The sequence below is a fragment of the Anas platyrhynchos genome, chromosome 11 (genome assembly GCF_047663525.1).
Source record: "Anas platyrhynchos isolate ZD024472 breed Pekin duck chromosome 11, IASCAAS_PekinDuck_T2T, whole genome shotgun sequence".
NCBI lineage: Eukaryota > Metazoa > Chordata > Aves > Anseriformes > Anatidae > Anas > Anas platyrhynchos.
The window spans coordinates 18994849-19016822 of NC_092597.1; the positions used below are offsets into that span (position 1 = coordinate 18994849).

Here is a 21974-nt window from a genome sequence, read left to right on the forward strand (position 1 = left end):
TGCCTGGTTCAGCTGCTGGCAAGGAGCAGCTGGAGATCCACCTCCCCTTCTGCTGTGCTGCTCACACAGCGAGCGGTGCTGCCTGGGGAAACCACAGGAGGCAGGGAAGGTGCTGTTGTAGATATGGTTCATCAGTACGTTAGGGTGAGGATGCCTGCTCAAGCTTGGGATGGCTCTGGGGCTGCTGCTGTGTGAAGTATAGGGCTCTGGGTTGGTGTTACATGGACAAATGGGGTCAGCGGGAGAGCAGCTTCCTCCTGCGGGCTCTGAGCATGCTGGTGATGCTGGTGTGGGTGGCAGGTTTGGCTCAAAATGAGGTGGCTTCCCTCATCCTGCGGCCTGGTTGTTACACTTTGTGCTCACTGTAGGGATAGATGGGACCAAAGGAAATAGGGTCGGTCTTCTGCTTGTCCTTGAGTCTGTCAGAGTCAACCGTAGGCAAGTAAAAAGGAAACTGAGTCATGGAGAAGTCATGAACAAAGCACAGTCAAGCAAATGTAAATTTAGCCTCTTCTTGGACAGATAAATAAAGTCTTCAGCCATGCAAGTGCATCTGCTGGTGGAGACTTTGTTGTTCGTTTTGCTAAAAATCCTGGATGTTTTCCTTTGTTTGCTAAATTGATCCATGGCTCCCAACTCTGTTGAGAGCTTGTATCTTCAGTGTCTCAGCTGGAGCCCTTTCAGTCCTTCCCACCCAGCGTTTTCCTTTCCTGTGGGGGGAAGGCGTGCAGCAGGCATTATACAGCCTTGCTGCGGTGCCAGGCGCTGGAAACAACCTCATTACAGAGGATCCCCCTCTTCCTTTCTCTTTTTCTCACCAGGACCATAAAGCACTTGCAGATGTGAAGGCAGCCTCCAAGCATGGCTCACCTGCTCTCTGTAGCGCTTGGTCTTGATGCAACTCCAGGGAGCTTTTTAGGAAGCCCTTGTAAAAGTATCAAAGGGCTGACTGGATATTTTTGTTAGGGGCATATATTGCCTCTGATGCTCTTTTCTGGCCTGGCCTTTGTTGTGCTGTTAAGGCTTTATTTTCCTATGAGCAGCTAAGGGAGCTGGGCAGACCAAAGGTCTGCTTTGCCCAGCAGCCTGCCCCTGAGGATGTAGTGCCACGATTGTTCGTGCTGGCTTTGTGTGTTGGACCAGTCAGTGACAGGTCTGACTGGATCATCTATTGGTGTGTACAGGACTTGGATTTACTCTTCAGTGCCTAGGAAGTCTGAGGCAACACAGACACTTTATTATTAGAATTAGTCACCATTTTTGGAGCTGGAAAAATGAGGTTTTATTAGACTCCATGCTGCTTTTTTTCATGTCTTTGAGCTATAACTGTGGCAAGAAACGTTTTGAGTCACAGCCTTAGGCAATAAATAATAGATGCTCTGGGAAAAAAAAGGATAAGAAGGGGGCAAGCAAGAAGTGATTCTCCTCACAGTATTCTCTCAGATGCTGTTAACCAAACAAGATGGGCCATAACCATGTTAATTGTATGTGCCTCTGCTGGTGAAAAAGGCAAAGTACAGCAGAAACATCAAGGAAGCCAGCAGAGTCTCATCCCAGAGCGTGCGCTGCTGACTTATCAGCTTTTAAATTGCTGACAAATGACAAGCTCCTGTAATGATCCAGTTCAGAGAGTACCTTGCTGGAGAAACACAGGGATCCTCCTGGCAGGGTCATTTCTGGGGGTCATTAATCACTGATTTGATATTCAAAGCTGATGGCAAAGTCAAAGCAGGTCAGCATGCTAATGGTCATCAGCAGTGGCAACGACCAATTTCCACAGAATTATTGTCAGTGCAAGCAGCAATAAGCAGCTCAGGAAAGGCAATCTTTTATTTTTAAATGGAAGCCAATATGGGGTGGGCTGTATGTGCAAAATGAACCCCTGCCTGACAGGAGGCAGATTTGCTTCTAATTGGGAGAGGAGAGATGCAGCTGTAACTCCAGGGGCAAGCAGCATTTCCCAGCTGAGACCATCTGCTGTCATTTTGGACTGAGAAATTAAACAAGGTAATGCTTCTGGTTAGCGTGAGGGAGCTGGTGCTCGTTGTGGGTGAGCGTGGTGGGGGATGAGTCCATCCTCTGGGCTGGAGAGCAGTCCTTCCACTGCTTGCACCAGCAAGGATCCTGGCCAGAGTCCTGGGTGGCCCAGTTTAAAGGTGGAAAATAAAAGCTGCGAGCTCTTGAAGTTGTTGCTTGGCCCTTGTCTGGGAGCATGCTGTCCAGGAAGACTACAAAATGTCCTTTTGTATCAGAACCACTGCTTTCTGGCAGCCCTAAAGATGCCCCAGGAACAACTAAGGCAGGCTCATGTTTTTTCTTTCTTTCTCCGTAGACCCATGTGGTGGTACAGAGGTACCGTCTGGTGCCCAAAGGGCGAGGATTGCTTTTTTTTTTTTTTTTTTTTTTTTTTTTGCTGTAGACTCTCTTGTTTGCGTCCAGTAATTTCTAGCTCTGTTAAAGCAGCTCAGGCAGTTTTCCATGAAAATGAGTTTAAAAATATGTTGATATTTAATTTTATTTTTTTAAAACACCTGGATTTATCTGAAGTGTTTTTATTCAATGGAAAACTGAAGTGAGAGAAAACTGAAGTGAGAGCACTGATGTTCCCCCATGAGAGCCTGAAGCAGTGCTGCCCTGTTATGGCTCAAAGCAGTGAGTGGGCTCTTCAGTCTGCGCTCGTGGGTCAGGGGCTGCTATGCTGCTGGCTATGCAAAATCAGAACCAAAACTGCCTGTGTCCTCTACATCTCCCTGTCTAACTCCATCCTGTTATCTCAGCCATTTTTCTCCTGGAAAGCAGAATTCCAGCATCACATTAGGGATTACTTCTTACTCTGAATTATTGATCTCGGGTATGTGAATCTGAGACACAGCTTGAAATTATTTCTGTACAAAAGCGTATGTGGTGTGAGAAGAATGCCTCTGGAAATGGAGAGAACAGGACAAGTGCTGCTTGCTCATGCTGACCTTTGCCGAAGGCAGGTTTCCATCTGGGGATGAGGCAGGAGCTTCATCACTCTCTGCTGCTCTGCTCCTGTGCTCGAGTGGCCTTTGGCTGCTGCAAGTTTTACTGAGATGGACACACATGTACTAGGAATTGGACTTGAGACTGGCAATTAATTTCACATAATACCTTTGTTGTCCCTGCCTTGGACCAGATTTGAACTGGTGACCTGGAGATGAAAGTCACCATAGTCCCTTAATAGTTCCCGGAGGCAGGCTGTGCTAAAAGCCACCGCCAGCCTCTTTTCCTGCCTCCCTCAAGTTTAACCCTCTCCCCACCTCCTCCAGATCTCCTTTGCCTGCTGGGCATGATGGGGATAAAAGGAAGAGCAATGGGCTGTCTGTGAAGCCTTTTAACCCCTCAGGATGGCCTGGGGTGAGCTGCGTGAGTCCCGGGAGTCCTCCGGTTGCCTGAGCCTCCATGTGTCTGAGGGGATTGCATCAGCTAGAGATGTATTTGCTGGAATAGGCATGGCACTTGATCAAGCCTGTAGCTGGAATCCATCTGAGGAGCGTGAGGCCCTCTCTGGTTCCTCCCAGTGTCAGGTAATATATATTATTCATCTGATTCTTATCCAGTCTTCAGCCTGCACTCGTAGTGCCCTGCTTTTTGGCCCATGGTGGCAATGGCCGTGGTCTGGTGAAGACTAAGAAGTGATGCGTGTGCTCTGGCAGCAGCAGGAGGCAGTGAGCAGTGAGGTCTGGGCTGCAGAAAACTCCCACCCTGCAATGGGAAGGATTTTATGGGCTCTAATAAATTAAACCTCGTGTGCTCACTCTGAAATGCAGTAGTAATGAGCCAGCCTGAATTCTGAATTTGAAGATAACAGGAGCGAAGCACGGAGTAACACGCTCACTTTCAGAAGTCACAGGACCATCTGACAGTACAGGTGGTATGAAATGTAGGAGCCTGGCTGTCCTGGGTGGTAGGATGAGCTCCAGTCTCCTGCTCCTTTCCACAACATACCCAAATATTCTCTCCCAATAAACCTCCCTCTGATTTTTTTTGTAAGTTGTCTTTGAGGAGTTCCTCAGAAAACAAGGCATATCGTCGTTAGCCAAGCGTTCTCCATGTGAAGGAACACAGCTCCACGGAAAAAAAGGTCTGGAAATCAGGTGAGCACTGAAAACTCCACGTGTCCCACTGCTCTCCAGAGCCGTGGCACTCCCCTGAGGCGGGCGGGCTGCCAAATTAGTGACATGAGCTCGTTATGGGGAACACGTTCCTGCAGGCCCTGTGCTGGGAGTGTGCGAGCAGGCGGGAGGCTGAACGCCTGCCGTGACCCCCCAGCAACACCAAGCTGACATGGGTACATGGAAGGCTCCCATTCCCTACCAAATTCTTCCCCCTCCTCTTTCCCAGACATCCTAAGGACCTTACAGAGCCTCTTAGGAGCGTGTGGGCTCCTGGCCCTGGTGAAGCAGAAGCTGCCTGCAGGCAGAGCAACCCCCACTTGGACAGCTCGATGAAGACATCACTCGTCAGGCACCAGCCCTCTGCAGGTAACAAATCTCTTGCCCCTGCTCCGCAGGAATGTCTGCAGTCAGCGCTTGCACCTGAGGCTGTCGTCCTACAAAGCCCTCCCTCCCCACACACACGTGCTGCTTTGGGGATCTGGCCCCGTGTGGAGCCCCAGCCCGGCACCTCCCCGCTGTCAGCGGTGAGGAATGTCAGTGCAGGGCCAAAGGGAGAGGACGGGAACAAACCTCCCCTGCCAGGCTGTGAGGGTTGGCAGGCTTCAGTCCCAACCCTGGTTCATCGGTCCCTGTCCTCCCTGAGCTGCTCGACCCCACAAGCTCTTCACCCACCCTCCAAACCCGCCTGCTCCACTGAGCCCCCATTCCTACCCTTTCCATCTCCCCCACCATACCATAATAGTATCAACAAGGCACGCTTTGGCCTTGTGTTTTTTAATCCCCCCTGGGGGTCACAAAGTGGACTGGAAGAGTGAGAAAGGATTTATGTGAACGTGAGGGACGTTAGTTCAGGAGGTTGGGCCCGGTCAGTGAGTTAGTGTCCCTCGGTGTCCTGCCACCAGGAGGTGATGAGATGACAACTCGGTCATCCTGCTGTCAGACAGGAGAAAAATGAAGGCGTGTTCAGCTGCAGGAGTGAGGGCTGGCTGTCCTACGAGGGGCTGTGCCTTCCCTACCTGGTGTGATAGTAGGAGATGGGACTGGCTGTGAAGGCTGGCTGAGCTGTTTGGGGGGTTAGGTCCATGTCCAGAGAATTTGGGGTAGTCTGCTCCACCCAGAGATGGGTCATGTTCCCTCGTGTAACAAAAATGCAGTAATACAGAATATATTTTGCCTTAGAAATTGTATTGCGATAGGTGGTGTGACCCACGTGCTAAGCTTTCTGTCTCTCAGTAGTTTGTTCACTTTGTGTGTTATCAACGAAGGAATAAAAAATTGCTTTTGATCACTCTCTGCCTAGTGCACTGTGCTGTGGATGGGTAATCTTCTCCCATTCCCATGTTATCCTCCTGCTGGATTTCAGGTGGGCTCTGCACCCTACTTCTCTACCCAACAGTGATTCCAGAAGATTGAGAGTGGGGTTCAGGCTGGGAGAGATGATATCAGTTGGTAAGATTTTAAAGGAAAGAATAACTCCCTCATCCAGGCAAGGGGACATCCAGCCACGTTGCAGTGCGGGTCTTTGAAGCACGGTGATGGATTTTTGTTAGTGAGAGAAGCTTCTCCTTGCAACAACAGGAAATATTTCCGCAGCCCTTGCCATGTGTCCCGAAGTATGAAATGCCTCTAGCACATGGGGAGGGTGCTGGAAATAGCAGCATGCAGATCTTCCTGAGGGGGGGGAAATAAGTGGACACATGGTAGGCACCAGGCGAGAAGCAGTGATGGAGCCCTTCCAGGGAAAATAACCCTTTGTTAGGGGTCACAGAGCAAACACAGATGTCTTGAATTTTAAGTAGCCAGAGGAAGCAGAGCTGAGCCATCGTGTAGGATGCAGGAGAGGTTTTGCTTTGCGGGCAGCCCCATTGGGATGCTGGCTGCAGCATGGGGCAGTGGTGCCTGGCTTGGGAAGGAGCTCTGGGGATGGCAAGGCATCCTTGCCCGGGACTGGCCGCTTGTCACGGCGCCTCAGCTGTCCAGGCTGGCTTTGTCCTGCAGCATGGGAGCTTTCTGCTCTGTGCTTGCCTCCCCATTCACTGCCACAGTGAATGCTTGTGATTTTGGCTGGAGCTTTTGATAGACAGGGAGACTATGGCACGGGGGAAAAAAATCAACTTGGCCAAAAGCAAGTCTCATGTATTTTTTGGACAGAAGAGTTAAGCCTTGATCTGCCATATGCTCCTGGACAATCCCATCTATGCTCACAGCCTTAGACTTTGAGGAAAAAGGACTAAAGTAAATGAAATTCAGTGTGAGTGAGAACTGGGAGCAAGTGCTGAGGAGGGAGCAGATAGGAAATGTCCTTCCCAGGCAAACTTACATCCTATCAGGCTAGCCTCTGCCATGGCATGAATTGCTTATGAGTGACTTAGATAAAAATAAAAGGAAGGCAAGACCCCACAATGATTTAATAATGAAGTCACTGTTTAATTCCTTCTGGGTGAGCAGTCAGGGAGCAGCACTGTGATGGGGTGTATAAGAAAATGGTGGTAGTTCTCCTCCCTTCTGTGCTGGCTGCCCAGCATCTTCACCAGCTCTCAATTCACATTGCTTGCATCCTCTGTAGTGACTGAAAAAGAAAGGAAAATGAAACTTAAAAAAATAATATATATATATATATATATATAAAGGTGAGAGATATTATAAAGGTATCGTCCTTTTGTTAAGCGTGCACTTGGAGAGCTCTCAGGAAGGTTTCTATCTGAAGTTGAGATTGACTGAATTTCTGGAAAGGGAACAGGGATCAGGGCTGCAAAGAGAAATGCTGTGCAACGAGATGTGGAGCAGCTCAGCTCACTGCAATGAAGAGGGACCTGGATGCTGACCTCACTCAGGCTGCAGGCAGTTGCAGGAGGAATAAAAAGTAAATCTGGGCTTATTGCCATGAATAATATGATGTCTTTACATCCTGACCTAATTGTATTAATTCTTCATGGCAAATATCATATGGAAGTGGCTGATTAGTACCTAGCAATGAGACTGGTATTGGCCATCTGGTGCTCCTGGCTCGGAGGAAAAAAAAAAAAAAGGATGAAATAAAACTGAAAAACATTATAAGAGTCTTTCAAATAATGAATTAGCCAGATTCATTAAATTCCAGTTCAAATTTGTCTCTACTGCCACTCGTTTATGTGCAGGGCATGAGACAGTTGCATGACTGTATCTAGGAGGAAAGTGGCCCCTCCAAGCTGAACACGTGCAGTGAATTAGGGTTATTTTGCAAGTAAGAGACTCCATGAGAAACAATGGAGTCAGCTCTGTCTTATCTGACTTACTGTCTGTTTGCCTTTGTTCTGGGTTAATACCCCACCTTCAGTTCCGGAGACTCCTTATCCTGGGAGTGCAGCTCATTTACAGGTGAGAGTAATTAGTCAACAGCTCTTCCATCTGTGAATTATAGCAGGCAGGGAAACTGAGGTACAGGGATCTTTCATATGTCTTATCTGAGCCTGGCCTGGCAAGGCGGTTGTGTAAATCCTTCCCTTTAAACCTTTCACATCTGGCAGCTCAGAGACAAAAATCTGCCTGTGGTTTTGCTTCGTATTTCCCCCCTTAGTCCTAGGAAAAGGTGATGCCTGAGAATGGCAGTCCATTGAAATGAGGAATTCTTCAACTTCTCTTGGGGTTTGACAGCAAAGGTCTTGCATGAAGTCTACAGAGACTGAGGGTCCTCTTCTGAGGCAGGCAAATTTGATTTCAAATGTTAGGATGTTGGGACTTCTGCTGAATAAATTTATTCTTATTGTTGGAAGAAGCCAGGAAGAGACCAGTTTGGTTTGGAAAACAGGGTGGAAGTCTTGATCTGAGTACAAGAGAACTCCAGAGGGATGACAAAGTAGCTGGGTTCTCTGGATGGGTGGGGAGAGCAGTCAGGAAACCCGGATTTGAGTCAGTGGCTTCCCTCAGTGTGAAGGTTGGCCAGAGGTGACCTGAGTTGTTCATCAGCCAGATGTCCTTGCTGGACTGTCTGCTTGTGAAAGACCTGGGTGTGCCTGAAGTGTTCTGCAGGGCCTGCTCTTGGAAAGTTTTGGACAAAAAAAAAAGATTTAATTTTAAAGTTTTATTTTTGATTACCAGTCTCTTTCCTGTGCTGCACCTGCGTATGCTGAAAACACGTGTGGTGGTGGCAAATTTGTTTGGCTGGTAGGCCACTGGAATGGGCAATGGAAATGGGATGAGGGCCACTTGACTGAGGCTGTAGAGACCGGGTCTGTATGCTTGCAGGACTCTCCCCAGAGTTCAGCTAATCCCATGCTAAATCTCTGAAGTCAAGAAATTTTGAAGGCAGCATCAAGGATGGCAAAAAGTGGTGGATAAATCTTACAAGCAACTGAATTTGTTATTACCCAGGGAAAGGTCAAAGCTTCGCTAGCACACTCTATGCTGCCCAATGTACAGCCAAGGACTCGTGTTTTTGACTGGTCAGACCCCACATGCCCTGTGTTTGGGATGCTCTGACACCTGTGCAGTGTCTGCAAACTCAGTGCCCCTGTTGTGATGCTGCTCCTTCAGAGAGGTGAAGCTCAGCACACAACGTTGTCTTTCTGATGTTCCTCCATGCTGCTTGTTTCCTCTCCTCTGCTCCTTGGCTTCTTGCTGCTTCTCTGCTTCAGCACGGGGTCCTTGATGAGCTCTGTCCCTTAGGGGGTTTCCTGCCCTGGTGTGCTGCCCCATGGCAAGCTGTTCCCGTGGGCACAGAGATGCTCTTTCAAGTCTGTATTTTCATCTGTGTCCCTGGCTTTGTCTTCTTCCCATATTTCCCTATTCCTCTTCTCTAACCCAACCATACCTCTTCACATTTCTCCTGTTGAACTCCAATCTCCTTTCCTGTCTCCTTTTTGCATCTCCCCACACCTTCCTTTTTGTGTTACTACCCCTCACATGTCCCTCTGCCAATCTTGTCCATGCAGCTGCTGCCTTCACTTAATTACACCTGAACATCAGTGCCCCATCCTCCCCGAGTGGCTGCAGTTTTGGGGTGCCACGGGCTGCATGGATGCTGTGGGCAAGAAGCACAAAGGTGCAGCTGCTCTCTGGGGGAGAGCAGCACAGAAACGAGCAGGAGAGCCTTGCTCTTGGGTAGGAGGAGCTGAGTGTCCTTGTCTTTATGCCTGGTTTACTATGTGCCTAATAAACTCTGGGTTTGCTTTTAATTTAAGCCTGCTTTTTCTTTTCCCCCTAATAATTAATGGTCAACAACATAACCCAGCCTGGTTGCTTGACAGAGCAGCGCTGCGCTATAACCATGGCCTTCTGAGCAGGCTCCTTATTAAGTGTGCTTGCTGGGTAAACAAATAGGGGGGAGCCTGCTGTGGAGTAATATATTCCCCAAACACTCCAGAGTTGCCAAAGGATGTGTGTTCAGAGCCACAAGAGCCATTTGTTGCTGGCCTTACTGACAGATACTCCTGATTGTCCGTGCTTGTCTCTGAAGGAGGAGAGGTGGGAGAGCAGCAAGGGTTTTCCTTTCTTCTTTGGGTTTCAAAATAAGCGAGCTGTAGATATTTATGGTTATTACAAGAAGCTCCAGGTTTGTGGTGATGAAGGGGTAGCCAGGTTCCCAAGACATAGCCAGCACCTTGCATTTCCCATTTCACTGCTGGAGGAACCAATTTGATGATGAAGGATGAAGGCTTAGGAGGAGCTGTCAAGGCTGGGCCCATGTCCCCAGTGTTGCTTCACCTTGCCTGGATGGGCTCTTTCCCTGGGTTTTACTTCATTTAGGATTATAACATTGCCCTTTGGTCTCTAACTGTAGATATTGAGCCGGTTTGGGGGAAGTATTTTGTGGCTGTGGTTGTGCTGGTGACCCATGTGTGCCTCTTCTTGGGCTGTAGGATTTGTTCTCCCTGTAGGATTTGTTCTCCTGAGGCCATGGGGCAGCCCTGGCAATCTTGCTGCTGAGTGCTGAGAGGCGGCTGTCGGGCTGTGGGCAGCTGGAGCGGGCCTTTCCCATCTTTCACTTGAAGAAGCAAGCAGCCATCACGCATTGCTCACAAAATCTCTCTGCATTTTGAACCAGTGACCTCCAGGTCAAAGGCTCTGTGCCCTGCTTGGTCCCCAGAGAATAAAGCCTACGGTTTTCTGCAAACCACAGGTACAGCTTTGCTGAGGGCTGGCTTTCAGTGGCTGTTTGCTTTTGGAGCCAAGCAAGCAGCTCCTGAGTGTCACCTCATTGTCATACGTTGGCTTTTATACTAGACTTTCGTGTTTTAAAACTAACAAAGTGGGAAAAAGAAAGCCACGCACCTCACAATGCTCCAGCTCCTTCATCCTTCACCTTTCCGAATTGTCAGGGCTTGACCAAAGCTCTACTTGGTGTTGGATCTGATCAGCCCTCCATCTCCTGGAGCCCTTCTTGGATATCATCTCACTAATTGTGTGCCACCAGCCTTCCTGACCTCCTGCCAACCCATTGGACAGCTTTATATGTCAGCCTGTGAATTTATGTTCTGGGGAAGCATCCATGAAAACATGGGCACAGCAGGATGCTCTGATGGGGCCAAACTTGTGTATTATGCTTTTTTTTTTTTTCTTTTGGATGGGTGGCACGATGTAATGAGCAGTTAGGTGTTATCTCTACACTGCTTTTTCTGTGACCATCCCCACTAAGGGCAGACTTTTTTGTTCTGGGATCATTCAGTTTTCTGGAGAAGTGGCTCTCCCTCTATTTCTCTTTATGGGGTCCTGATGTCCATTATTAATCTAAAATAAAGGGCTTGAACAAATGCTTTCACCAGATGATTATGGGAAACCTAAAATGTACTGAGCACTGATTCATCAGGGCAAGATAAGATGTGATCCTTTTATGACTGTGGTATGTGGATGTCTGATTGCTTTATGAAGATCATGTGATTAATATGAAAGGTAAATTATAATTAATAATGACATTCCATGGGGTGGGAAGGGAGAATTCAGCCAGATGCCTTTCCCACCCCATCCCCATCTGAAACAACACATCTGTGGCAATAGAGCAATATTGTTAAAAGTATGCCCAGCACGGCACAGTGAGTCTCTCTCTCACACACACACCAAAAAAATTAAAAAAAAAAAAGAAAAAAAAGAATAAATATATAAAAAGCAAACCACCCACAGGCTTCCATTGACTAAAAATTTAGGAGAAAGATAATCAGCAAGTGACATCAGCTGCAGCTGACGGCACCGTGCAAATATGCATAATTATGCAAGCAATTTGCTTAGCATTGATGGTATCAGCTATGAGGTAAAAACATCCTGGTGCACTGTGGGAAGGTCCATGCAAATCACAACTGGGCCAGTGCTCGCTAACTTGATTTAAAGCTTCACTGAACTGCGGGTAGTCCCTGCAAATGCTTGGCCTCTGGGAATTAGCATGGTTTCTGCTACCTGCATTTTCCATGCATTTGCTACAGCTGTGACCACGACAGGCTAACTCCCACTTCCAAGGATCAGCAGCCTATGCAAATACGTGCTTGTATTTATTTGCTTAAAAAAAATAATAAAAAACAACTTGAACCCCCCATACCTTCCCTAATATATGTTTATTCATTTGTTCCTGTGTTAGCAGGACCCAAATGTATTGTTTTCAAAATATTCTTGCCTCTCTCCAGCAGTTTTACTGCTACCAAATATGTTCTGTGCCCCAGCTCAGCAGTAGGTAGTTATTTAAAACAATACATTTCTCTTATGCGCAGCGCCTTCTCAGAGGTCTTGGCTTGTTCAGGCTTTAACTAGAATTTTGCATGCAAATTTAATGTGTCATTGCGGTGTACTTAGGAATAATTAATACAAAAGGGTTACTTGTAAATTAGAACTAGGGACAGATTTGTGAACTCAACCCCAACAGTGTTTTTCCTTGAAACGCTGGAGCTGATGACAGGTTTGATGTGAGAGTGTCAAGTGACATTTACTAGCCAGGAGTATTTATATTTTGGATGTGTGTGGTTGGAGATTTTTTTTTTCCCCTCCCTTTTTTCTGTTCCCAAATTTTGCAGCTGTGCTTTGATTTACACAAAGCGGACAAAGTTGTGAGTTTACAGCATTCCAGTTCCTTCCCTCATTAGGAACCCAGAAAGGCAACTCCAGCAGTCCCTGGGGAAGGGGGTTCAACACTCTGCGTACAATATGAAGGCAGCTGAATCTATCTCATGAAATCTTGGCCAAAATACGGAGAATATGGAAATACCTGGTATGGCAAAAGGCTTTTCTCTGTTAAACATGTTAAAGAAGGTCCTAAATACTTAGGGGGTGCAAAAATCAAGTTCTTTCACTAGCTGACTCCTGACTGCACTACCCTTCTGAAAGCACAATGTAAAAAAATCAGGGGTGGGGGTGGAAATTGGGAAGCTGCAAATTCTCTCCTAAGAGCTTGGAGCAGATCGAAGCCTCTTGTTTCAGGATGCAAACTGGCTTGTTACAGAGGATTTGGGGAAAAAACTCCCTTGGAACAGCTGGAGCCGATCCCCATCGGAGTCAGGATGCAAAGCCAGATGGTCAGGTCTGGTTTGATAATTGTATCTTATTTTTATTATTATTATTTAAATGAAAACACGCTTTTGTTTGTGGGGAAAAAAGAACTGTTACCAGCTCTGCTGTGAATAAACATAACTAAAAAGTAGTTTTTGTATTTTGAGAAGTTCACTGCTTAAGAGTGACTCTCATATCACTGGCATATCAAACAAGGAGCTGATCAAGAAGGGAAGGAGTCAGCTCTTTTTTGGCTTGCAGGGTTCGGCAGAAATACAGAGAGAAATAGTTGGTAGTTGATATATCGACCTGTTTTCATTATAACTTCAGTGTTTCTTTCATCTGAAAGAGAAGATATGATACGTCTTGATTAAATGAAATGTCATCCGAGTGTTGAATTAATTACGTGGAACGTGGGCAAGGAGTTGGTATCGTATTAATTTGGCTGCTCTGGAGAAAACATCAATAGGCTGTTTGCGAATGATAACTTCATACTCATCTTCCACAAAGGGATCTCACAGCTCTTGGCCAACGATGATGTATTAAGCTTGGTAGAGGCAGCAAAGTATTAAAATCTCCCTTTTGTAAGGGCCAGAATAGCACTAAGAAAGCTTATTTAAGGCTTTTCCTCTGCAGTTTAAAGGTGATGGGAGTTTGATACACAGAGTTATGTAGGACTGACCCCTAAACAAGCCATTAAAGCTTTTCTGTTGCCTCTGTGCTACTCACTGGGTTGTACAGGAGTGGCAGAAGACCTGCTAAGAGCAGACCAGGTTTCCATGTTTTTTAGTGTTGGAGTTTTTAAATGAGTTCGAAGTTGTGTCCCTGCTGGTGGCTCATTAAGAGCCAGCCACAGCTGGGCTTTGGCAAAGATCAAGATCATTTTACAAGCCCAGGTTGATTCACAAGTGAGTTGTCACATAATGTTCTCTGGGGAAAGTCAATTATAACTCGGTAGGTTTTGATATGAAAATGCTTTTGGCAGATATGTTCTTTTTAATATGCTCACACATGCTAAAGCAATACCGAAGGTGAGGTGACAGGAAAGGTGAACTCAAGCCGGTGTCTGTTTGAGCAGGGTCGTGTTTTGTTTGAGCTGTGCTCAAAGCAAATTTGAGGCTGTCCCCTGGACTCACCACCTCATTTAATGGGTCATTTAGGGCTTGAGACGGGGCTGACTGTGAGACCCAGAACTTTGTAAAAGTGCTCGAAACCTGCCTTTTTGAAAGACCCCATGGGCAGAGATACAATGATTGATCTCCCCGCGACATTGCAGCCCTGATTTGGGTTTTACTAGGGGCAAGGCAGGATAATGGTGCAGGTTCACTGCCTGCTCAACCCTTCACCTTCTCGTAAAGATGGCTAGGGCAGATTCTGTTGTGAGTCTAAGCACTGAGCCCTCCCCAGCCAGGTAGCGCATATAAATAGCAGGAATCATTACTGGCAATCGTTGCGTGAGATTTTATAGTGCAGACGTAGTTTTATGGTTATTTATTTTTATGGTTCATTGGATCAAGGCCCCCATTTACTTCATAGCTCTCCAATGTCAACAATTATCAGGCAGCTGCTAATTGGGGCTGGATCAGAATCAGCAGCCTATCGCTGATAATCTCCATGGGTGACATTTCTGACACCACTGAAATTGATGGCAACAAGCCCAATGGTGCTGAGAAAGCCAGAAAGTTATCCCGTTCCCCCACGTCCATCTTGAATGACAGGTCTGCAGGACTCAGAACCAATCTTGATTTTGGTCCTGATAAAAGCTAACGAAGCGTGGAGGAACATCATTAAGTCATAAGGAGTTCTTGCATTAGTTGCTGGATGCAAGGAGGGGGATCAGTGTTTTTTTTTGCGTGTGTGCTAGTGGTTATATAACTGAATAAAGCAGTGTTCTGGAGAACTTGGCCCTTGGATGATGAGGAGAGACAAAGAATAAAGGAGAAAGAAAGAATAATGGCATAGTCATAAGAAATGGGGGAAAAATATTAAAGTTTTTGGCAATTTTCATAAATTTCATATTCCTAAAAAAGCGTCAAGACGTTGAAAACAAGCTGTAGACTTGGTCATACTTTGCCTGAAAAAAAAAAAAAAAAGAAAAAGGAAAAAGACATCAGACATAACTTTTGACCTCAAATTAGTTTGCAGGCTTTAAATTCCATTTTTCTGTACATTTCCCATGGGACAAAATATTGAAAATGGTGCTACAGGCCCACCCTCGTAGTGGCAGCACCGGACACGTGCCAACGTCACCCTCGCTGTCCCCGCTGCCACCTGTTTGCTTGTCACCCCGTGACAGCTGCAGCGTGGGAGGGCAGGGGCTTGCATCTCCTGCAGGCTCGGGTGGCAGATCCCGGCAGTGCCTCTGAGCTCTGCAAACAATTGACATATGTGCTCCGGGAAGGATTTAAAAATGTGCATTTGATGGATTATTTTTATATTTTTTTAGGATATGAGGCTCTTGTTTTGTGGTGGTTTTCTATCTTAGAAACCACTAAATCTATTGCAATCTGCTCGTGCGCTGTGAGGGGAGGTTGCAAACTCCCCAGAACTGCTTCTCCCAGCCCTATATTTCACCTTCCTTTTGATTGCTCTGTCATTTTAAGACTTTAGATAATAGGCCATTCTTCTCAGAATCGCTATTATATGTTATTAATAGGGTGGGGGGTGGGATTTATTGTCACAAACTCTGAAAGATTTGCCATCGGAGCACTCGCAGCTCTTGTAAAGGGCAATTCATTTAGCTGCCTCGTTTGATGGATGTAGACTGATCTCTTCCTTCTTACTTTTCTAGGTGTTTGCAATATTGGCAACCTACGTGGGTCCCCTTCGAGGCTGATGGCACCACCAGCTGGTCTCCGCTCTTGGTGATGTAGGCTGGGGTTGGTGCTGGTGGCTGGAGCCCAGCTTGGAGCTTTCCCCTCGTGTGGGTGTGTGTACGCGTCCCTACGGTCCGAGCAAGTCTGTTCCTGCTGGGGAGATCAGTGTCAAAAGTGTATTTTGTAAGAGCTGGCCGGCCTCCCGTTTCCACATTGCTAACCAAAAGCAGTTAGCTGCTTTCTTTTTTTTTTTTTTTTGGGGGGGGGGACAACGACACCTTCGTTTTTCCGAAGCAGAGCACGGCTCTGTCTCTTCCTTTAGCAGGGCGAGGAGCCGAGGGAAGGGAGGACGTGCTGCAGAACCCTTGGCACAAGGAGCCCCTCAGGGAGATGAGGCAGAGGTTTGTCTGGGTAGGCTGGGCACTGAGGGACAGCATGGACATCGTGTGACTGTAGAGGTAAGGAGCTGGAAAACCCCCTGCTGGGGGATGGGGACCAGCTCCAAAAGGCTTCTGCTCCCCCAGTGCTTACAAGACAGGAGCAAGTATGGACATGTGGGATCTAGCTCCGTCTCTCCCTTTTGTCTCTGTGCAAATCTTACCTTCTCCAACCCTCCCGATGCTTACAGCAAGGAGGTTTTTTTTATTATTTTTTTCCCCTGAAGTGCCTGAACACCTGAGGCTGAAAATCCTGTTCTCACCTCAGCCTCCCCTTCTTGTTCCCATAGCGTTGTGCTTGCAGGCATCTCAGGGTGCCTGGAGCAGCTGGGGTCTGGATGTGGTAGCGAGGTCCCTCTGAAGGGACCATGCTGGGTCCTGCCCCTGCACTGCCCTGGTCAGGGTGCGACCTGCTGGCTAAGGCTCTTCTACAGGGAACGTGTCAGTCCCCATAAACCCAGGTAGGACTGATGGTGTCTCCTTCGATCATCATCCTTGGGGTGAGAAGTTACTATCTTTGGCATTCATAATTTTGTCCAGTGAAAACTATCCTCTGGGGTATTCCAAACATTACTGTAAGCATTATATGGCTGGGCATGGGGTCTTTGCACCCATCCTGCCCTTTTCAGTCTTTTCTACACTTGCTCTCCTTGCTGGGGTGGCAGAAAGGAGGAAGGTGTGAAACTGGCTTTGTGAACCTTGAGGTAGATGTGGGCACCACGCTGGGGTGCCTGGCCTGCCTCTGTTAGCAGGAGGAAAGCAGCAAGGGATGGAGAGTGTGACTTGTTCCCCTCAGTGCATTAACCCATCCCTCTGCTTTTCAGGTTGTATGTTCTGGGGTGGGGGTGAGGGGCGACAAACAGCCAAAAGTGGCCCTCGGGGGAAACAGGACACCTGTGGTGGAAGCAGCTTTCAGATCCTAGCCATTGCCTGGTGTTTTTTTCTTCACATTTTTCTCCAGGTCTCTTTTCTGTCAAGCCCAGAAAAATGGTATTTAATCTGCAGCTCGAGTGCACAGATGGAATAAATGTATGCATACCTGCACCTTTGAATGGGGTTAGGTATTTGTCGGGGGGGCAGAAATGTTTCTGTGGGCTTGGATAAGGGTCTCGCATTTTATGCAAAGGAGGAACATAGTTTCATAGCTATCTATTACAGATGTAGCAGCTGGTCTTATTAGACTTGCTTGTATCCTGAACGAGCTGTTGCAATCAAAATGTGGATTTATAGTCTGAAAGAGTCCGGCCTGTGGAGCACAGGAGCTGTGTGGATTGCCCACGGTGGCAGCGGGTGCTGAGATAACTTCCCTGACACCCAGCTCGTGCACTGAGCAGCTGGGGCTCCTGCCTCTCTCTGATTAACGCAGAGATCTCCGTCCTAAGCCAACATTGACAAACAGATATCCCATATGGAAGGATACGAAGGTGATCTTTCCTGGAAGAAATGCTCCCGAATAGTTTTATTGACAGAGGTGGAAATAGAAATGGGAATTATTGACTCCCTGTTCAATCTGTAATCAGCAGATTCACCTGCTGAAAGAAATCAGTAGGGAAGTCAGTGGGTACTTTATGATATTTCAGTGGTTCATTTCCAATATTTCTAGTCATAGCCTTTCAAATCTCAAGCTTCAAAAAATCCTTGGTTGAGTACTAACAATGCAGTCTGGTGTTCTAAGTTGCAGAGCTGTTATGAATCCTTTGAAAAATTAGAACAAGGACTTTAAATGTGCAAATCTACAGTCAGGAGCCCAGATTTAAGCATCTGGGTTTGCATACTTTGTTTTTCCTACCTACAGCTTCAGAAAGTGGAAAACTACTATGTTGATCACTACTATTCATTAATCCAAGCTCTTTGGAGGCAGTTTGTTTTGTTATAAATCAGTCATTAAGTTAATTCTATTTATTTCACTTTGTTAGAAATTATAAAACTATGCTATTTTTCTGTACGTTAACAGAGTAAAACTTTCTTTGGCACTGCTATTTTCTGAGTGCCCCACAGCTAGCAGCAGCCAGATTTGTTTATTTTTTCAATTTTAAAGTGGTTTTTTTTTTTTTTTTTTGGTAAGTCCAATTCTTGCACAGTCTCTTTTGTCTGGCTCTAGAATTTTTAAGGTCCCATCGCTTCTGGGCACAGGGTTCAAAAGGGCTCTGAGAAGAGCAGGTTTGCATCCTGAACTTTGGAGCAAGTGTTACAGGCCCCAATTTGCAAACAAGGAACCACGACGCTAATTATTTTGGTTGCTTATTTATGTCCTGATGCCGTAATCCAATTAAAATCACTGCCGTTACTTGTAGGTGGCATGCTTCCTCCTTTGGATTTCGGGAGGTGTAAACACCACCAGCAGCTTGTGTGGGAGATCCTGCTTTTGCGATGGGGAAATTCTCTTTGGAAAATTCAACTTGGAAATTCACTTCTGTGTTTTTTTTTTTTTTTTTTTTTTTTTTTTTCCAGAGACTCTCTCAGGCCTCGAGCAGTGGAGATTTAAGATGGTAAATATTGTAAAACCTTGTAATAACTCTTATATCGTAACTCAATTTTAATGATACTGGCTGAATGTGGCCTTGAATTACCACCAACTTCTGAGCAACTTGTTAGGAGGAAGCGCACCCATGTGTGCTGGGACAAACACGTTAGCAAAAAATATAAGACTGGGCTTAAAAAAAACCACAACAAACACAACATCTTTCAAGCGGTTTCTTTAGAACTTGTCTTTAAATATCTGTGGGAAGTTGGCGTAATGATTTAAAGTCAGCCTGGAAAGTCGCGCACCACTTGTGGGTCCGAACAGTGAAATTAGCAGTAACGCACACGCTGGGCTACGAGACAGATATTGCCTTAATGAAAGGCACAGCAGTGACACCGCGTGAACTTCGTGTTTAGCCAGTGACGTCTGCGCTTCACGAGAGCCCAGGGGAGGCAATTAGGAAGGCTGCAGAAAGAGGGAATAATTTTACCTGTCAGGTTTATAAGTGGGCAGCTTTTCGTGTGTGTGTGTGTATGTGTACGCATATTTGTATGTGTGTGAAAGATCCAGAAAGTAATGAAACAGAGAGGCTTGGCGGGGACTGTCAAGCCTGTGGTTAGAGGTGGGGAAGCAGCTATTTCCAAACCCACAAGATTTATTTGTGGAGCTGGTGGGGGGTGAAGTTAGCAGACTTTAGCCTTCAGGGCTTTCATCTGCTTTAAATTCAGTTTTTTTTTTTAAAAAAAAAAAGGCAAGCTAATTGTGACAGCGAGCAGGTAAGTTACCACATATGTCTTACGGATGATTTCATTGTATTTGTATTTAAAGTTCTGATTTTTTTCTTCCTGATTTCTTAGAATGTGACTGGGGAGTGGTAGGTGGAGGAGGCTCCAAATTCAACACGTGCAGCTTGTGGGTCTCAGGTTAATTTAGGTCAGCACTGAGATATAGCACGGTACAAAGAACAGTGTAGTTTTGCCCAGAGTTAACCTGGCAAATAGGAACTTTTGGGACATAAATGATGCTAAGCTGTACAAAAAAAAAGCTGTACAAAAATGGTCCTTGCTCCAGGAGCTTGAAAACACCAGAAACGCAGTGGAAAGCACTCCTGCACGTGCAGGAAGATTTGGCTGAAGTCTGATCCTAGCCTTGTGGTCACCCCGGTCTTCAGCTAGTGCTAAGCCCCAGATCTTTCATCTCTGGTTTGGGGAGGTGTGGATCTACAGTTTCATCCCCAGGGCACATAAAGCTGCTGAGGGAGAATGAGAGCACAGAGCAGCAAAATACTGGGTCCAAAGAGTCGTTTCAGTGTCAAGTTCTTAATGGTGTTCTGTTTTCTCCTAGGGACATTTGCAGGGTGATCCTTGCTCAGGCACAACCAAGATTGTAACCTTGCCTCTGCCACCCAAGCCCCTACCCCAGGCGCTGGGGGTGATTTCAAAGCAGGGGCCAAACATCCCAGGAACGTGGCTCTGGTGCCCTGAGACAACCAGCAGTGATGGGACCAGGTGCGGTCGTTTCTATCGCCCACCTGGGTGCCTGCTGTGCCAGCAGTTACTGGCACATAGCTGCTGGCAGCATGAAAACAAACCCATCTTCCAGCACTGCTTTCATCTAAGACACTACTGTGACTTGGAGGCAGTTATTTTTGGTGGAATATGTATGAACTAGAGCTCAAAAACTTGGCTTGAGCCAAGGGCAGAGGTGGAAGATGCCTCACTTAGCCTGAGGAATTCTTTTGACAGACACGTTGTTGCCACATGGCTTGGCTGGAAAAAAAAAAAAAAAAAAGTTGTACCTTTCTTGCAAATAGAAAAAGAAATCACTGAAATCCTGCTGTAGGAACAGCAAGTTGTCTCTTGATCACATTTTTGGGTTTAAAACCCATTTGTAGTCCATCAACGAGGAGAAAATCCGAAGCTGATTCACACTTGTTGATGGAAAAAAAATAAATCACATTAGATCTAAACCAATCTCCTGTGAGTCACGGCTTTTTAAAGGCCGGGGACTGATGCTGAGGCTGTTAGCAATGCTTGGTGCTTATCTGCAAGTGGTGAGGTGGTGGCAGGGAGGGGTTTTGTGGTGTCTTTCCAAAGGCCTGATCATTTGGCTGCCTAATTTGGGAAGCGGGACTATCACCGACTTGCTCTTATCGCCCTTTCAGCAAGGCAGATAGCAGCCAGCACATTACTCACCGTTACCCCACGGATATCTCTTTTTCTGAGTGCGTGTTATAAAAAGGGGCAGCCGAAACTGTGAAGCCTCTCAGCGCTGGCTGGAGCCACCTCTGGCTGGCTGGGGACGGACTTGTCCTTGTCACCTGCCCCGGAGGCTGAGCGCAGCACCTCGGTGGCTCTGCCCCGTTGGCACTCAATTAGCCACTTCTGGGATTAAAGGGTGGGGAGAAGATAAGCTGTGCTGCAGATAAGTCCCCTAACTTGCCCAAAAATAATGAGGGGAACTTTATTATAGCTAGGAAATGTAAAAATAAAAATTAAAAAATCTGTTGCTTCCTTCTCCCTGACAGCCAGGTATGGGGAAGGGATTTAACCTCCTACTGGCACTTTGCAGCTTTCTCTTCCACATAGGTTTTCAGTGCCCGTGTGTGTAATTCATTCCCATTTTGCAGATGGAAAATAGAGCCATAGCGTTCAGAGGTGCCTCCTGCTTCCTGCTGAAAATCCATCCTCCCTGAGCAGTGATGCAGCGATGGGCGCAGCCTAGCCCACCTTGCACTAATCTGGATTCACCCCTCCATGTGTTCACATGTACTACACTTCGGTTGGGAGCATGGGCAAGCAGTAAATCTTCCTGTTCTTGGGATAGCTTGCTGTTTTGGTGCTGGATTAAGCCTGAGATCTTGCTCTTGACTGTTCTTCCAGAATAAAAACAAGAGTTTGCAGAAGATGGGCTGAAGACTTCACTGTAGTTCTGGAGGATGCACAAAACTCCTTTCCAGCAAAGGTAAATTTCCTTTTGGTGTCACAGGGGTGGTGAGGGAAGGAAAAGGTGGGATGGGAAGTGACAAAGAGGTCTTAGGATCGCCCAGGGCTCTTGTACCTGGTACTGGGCTTGTTAACGGTGTGATAAATACAGAGAATACATTGCATAGAAGCTCCTGGATCATTTTACAGCAGAATTCCTGATTTAGCCTGCAGAGATGTTGTGGAAGTGAGAAAACCTGTAGAGCTTTGGGTAGAACAGTGAGGTTGGCTTGGCAGGGGGGGTGCAGGAGGTTGCACTTGCTCGTCATGATGCTGGACACACTGACTGCTGTTACTGGGAAGCAGCTGCTGCTTCCTTTGATCACCCTTAAATCTGTCCCGGTGCGAACTGTCCTCCTAGCAGGAATCCACTCGTTTGTGTGCACACGTGTAAAGGGGAGCAGGGACAGGATGGGAGTAGTGTTCATGCACAGCAGTCAAGAAGGATCAAAGTTTGGCAGTTTTCATTGCACAAAAGGGTGAGTGATGCTGAAGTCTTTCTAGACTGATTCCAGCTGAACTCAAAACATTTAAACCTTTTTAATCCTCGCTTCTGAATTACAGTTTAGACATTCAGGGGTTTGTGGCTTTTTTGGAGGTTCTCTCCTCATCCCAAGCATATAGCAAGGCACCCCTGAGTACTACACAGTGAGTGTTGCACGTTGAGCACAATGTTCATTTTGCAGGCT

At 46.7% G+C, this 21974-nt stretch overlaps 1 long non-coding RNA gene across 1 annotated transcript in view; it reads left to right on the forward strand.

Moving 5' to 3' along the window:
- Nucleotides 1-21974, forward strand: part of LOC101799467 (uncharacterized) — a 60577-nt gene that overhangs the window by 17388 nt on the left and 21215 nt on the right. Inside the window, exons 5-11 of the long non-coding RNA XR_011812161.1 lie at nt 4016-4118; nt 4366-4505; nt 12516-12615; nt 15376-15629; nt 15723-16866; nt 18289-18326; nt 21184-21265. This is a non-coding gene — a long non-coding RNA (uncharacterized lncRNA). The remainder of the gene's footprint in view (nt 1-4015; nt 4119-4365; nt 4506-12515; nt 12616-15375; nt 15630-15722; nt 16867-18288; nt 18327-21183; nt 21266-21974) is intronic.